This window comes from Otolemur garnettii, unplaced genomic scaffold (genome assembly GCF_000181295.1).
Source record: "Otolemur garnettii isolate 467f Iridium unplaced genomic scaffold, OtoGar3 scaffold00018, whole genome shotgun sequence".
Taxonomy (NCBI): domain Eukaryota; kingdom Metazoa; phylum Chordata; class Mammalia; order Primates; family Galagidae; genus Otolemur; species Otolemur garnettii.
The window spans coordinates 6,491,497-6,494,730 of NW_003852413.1; the positions used below are offsets into that span (position 1 = coordinate 6,491,497).

The 3,234-nt window shown below is 46.4% G+C and overlaps 1 pseudogene; it reads right to left on the minus strand.

Moving 5' to 3' along the window:
* Positions 1–1,002: 1,002 nt before the first annotated feature.
* LOC100948389 lies at positions 1,003–1,158 on the minus strand (annotated as a pseudogene).
* Between the last annotated feature and the right edge of the window lie 2,076 nt (positions 1,159–3,234).

The window sequence follows — 3,234 nt, forward strand, 5'->3', positions numbered from 1 at the left end:
TTCCACCCTATTTAAGAATGCCGGGGAAATGTTGGACTCCTTGTGACAACAGAAACCCTTTGATTCTTTCCCTCACTAATTGTCCTGTGGCTGAGGATGACAAGTAAGGCAGACAACACTGGCAAGTTGAAGTTATTCCACTTGCTAATTAAAACCATGAAGTATGCTTCCATGTAATACACAAAACCACTGAGTACATCTGGATGCACCCAACTCCTGGCCTTGGCAGTGACTGTCCCTAGTTCTGCAAGAGTCACTGGCACAGTGGCTCACACCTATTATCCTACCACTCCTGGTAGGCCGAGGAAGGAAGATCCTGTGAATTCAGGAATTTTTTTTTCAAGGTCTCACATATTTATTACTGCACCAGCTTATTAGTGAACAGCACATAAACAAAGAGAAAACTCATTTTCCCAGTGAAGTGTGGCAACTGACCAACTGATGACATTTTCAGCTTGATATGGTAAGGTGATAGTGACCGTAATACAGTGTAAGTACATGCCATCTCATGTGCAATTCCTTATAGACTAAGGTGACCAGATGTCCCGCTTTTGGCGGGACAGTCCTGATTTTTAACATTTGGCCTATGTCCCGCAGCATTTTTAAAAGTCTCGATTTTTGGAAAGAATGCACAACAAGCTAGGGAAGGGCGGGCAAATGGGAAGGGAATGTACGGTTTTCAGCTGCTGAAAAGGTTAATGTAACTCCATTTGGGAGTGAAGAGGTTAATGTAACTTCATTTGGAAATGAAAAGGCTAATGTAAACTCCCTACTCCCCTCTTGGGCAAGGTCACCCAGGTGGAATAATCGTTTCAGAAGGAGACTGGCTCCCTCCCTCGCTTCTAGGCAAGGACAACTAGCTCAGAAGGAGCCAAACTGTCTTCTGGAACAAATAAGTAGCCCCCCTCCCCCCCAGGGTCCCTAACCATAAACAGCTCAGCCAATAGTGTCGCCCCCCCCCATGGTGTCCCACTTTACCAATGTTAAAATCTAGTCACCTTATTATAGACCCAGCTCGGTTCTTCTCCAGTGTTTCCTCTTCGAGTTGTACCTGATTTTATTACTGGTTTTCATTCGAATCCACTGGGGAATGGGATGATTTTGTTTTTGTTTCTTGGCCCAAAACCGCTTGATTCTGAAAGTCTTATGGGAGGACATGGCAACAAACAGGACTGCTCAAACTCACCACAATGGCGTAAGTGACAGAAAGGGGGAAAACGGCCGGAAGAAGGCGTTTAGAAGGTGCCACCATGGGCGGCACTAAGGAAGTGACCAAGTTCAGGAATTTGAGACCAGCCTGAGTCTCTACCAAAAATAGAAGAATTAGCCAGGTGTTGTGGTGGGTGAATGTAGTTCTAACTACTGCGGAGGCTGAGGCATGAGGATCATTTGAGCCCAGGAATTCTAGGTGCTGAGACCGCACTCTAGCCTGAGTGACAGACTGAGATTCTGTCTTAAACAAAAAAGCCCTTAGACTTTTCCTGGCCCCAAATAAGTGCTCAACACTTATTAGCTCTTCTGAAATGTATTTTCATCTTCCATGGGAGAATAGGTTTAGTAATACTTGTCTAATTAAAACTCAGTTCTAAGGCTCAGCACCTGAGGCTCAGCAGCTAGGGCCCCAGCCACATACACCAGGGCTGGCAGGTTTAAACCCAGCCTGAGCCTGCTAGACAACAATGACAACTGCAAAAAAAAAAAAAAAATAGCCCGGCGTTGTAGTTGGTGCCTGTAGTCCCAGCTACTTGGGAGGCTAAGACAAGAGAATTGCTTAAGCCCACGAGCTTGAGGTTGCTGTGAGCTGTGACACAACAGCACTCTATTGAGGGTGACATAGTGAGACTCTGTCTTAAAAAACCCAAAACATAAAAAACTCAGTTTTAAGAAATGAAAAGCGGCTCAGCACCTGTGGCTCAAACGGCTAAGGCACCAGTCACATACACCTGAGCTGGCAGGTTCGAATCCAGCCCAGGCCCACTAAACAACAATGATGGCTGCAACCAAAAAAATAGCCAGGTGTTGTGGTGGGCGCCTGTGGTCCCAGCTACTTGGGAGGCTGAGGCAGGAGACTCGCTTGAGCCCAGGAGTTGGAGATTGCTGTGAGCTGTGATGTCAGAGCACTCTACCCAGGGGGACAGCTTGAGGCTCTGTCTCAAAAAAAAAAAAAAAAATCATAGGGCGGCGCCTGTGACTCAGTGAGTAGGGTGCCAGCCCTATATACTGAGGGTGGCGGGTTCAAACCTGGCCCCGGCCAAACTGCAAAAACAACAACAACAAAATAGCCAGGTGTTGTGGTAAGCACCTATAGTCCCAGCTTCTCGGGGGGCTGAGGCAAAAGAATCACCTAAGCCCAAGAGCTGGAGGTTGCTGTGAGCAGTGTAATGCTGCCATGGCATTTTACTGAGGGCGAGAAAGTGAGACTCTGTCTCAAAAAAAAAAAAATCATAGCTGGTTACTTAACTGTAACTGTCATTGCATAAGAAAAATGGGCATTGATCAATATTTTAGGAAAAAATATACGTATACTCTGGTATTAGTGACTTATAGTGATGACTGAGAAAAGTGAGCCACTCTAGTTCTCTGTGTTATCATAAATACCTTGGTTCCTCTCTTCTCTACTCTTCCTCTTTCTTCTTTTCTTTCCTTCATTCCTTGTATCTTTTTTTTTTTAGAAACAGAGTCTCACTTTGTCGCCCTTGGTAGAGCTCTGTGACATCACAGCTCACAGCAACTTCCAGTGCTTGGGCTTAGGCGATTCTCTTGCCTCAGCCTCTCAAGTAGCTGGGACTACAGGTGCCTGCCATAACACCTGGCTATTGTTTTTGTTGCAGTTTGGCCAGGGCTGCGTTTGAACCGACCACCCTTGGCTTATGGGGCCGGCACCCTACTCAGTGAGTCATATGCGCCGCCCCCAGCTTTCCTTTCTTTAATGTTCCTCCTCTGATCCTGGCATGGCTTAAGTCAGCCAGTCTTTGGTTATTACTGTGGTGTGCTCTTGCCAGGCATTGAGCCAGGTGTGGGAAGCCAAGAAAAATAAGACTTGTTGCTTGCCCTGAAGGGATTCATAGTTTAAAGGGGAGAAGGACAAGTAAGTAGATGTTAGTTTCCTAGGGCTGCCATAAGAAAATCTGCAATCTTTCTTTCTTTTAAGAAAATTTTAGGGCTCGGCGCCTATAGCTCAACCGGCTAAGGCGCCAGCCACGTACACCTAAGGTGGCGGGTTCGAATCCCCAG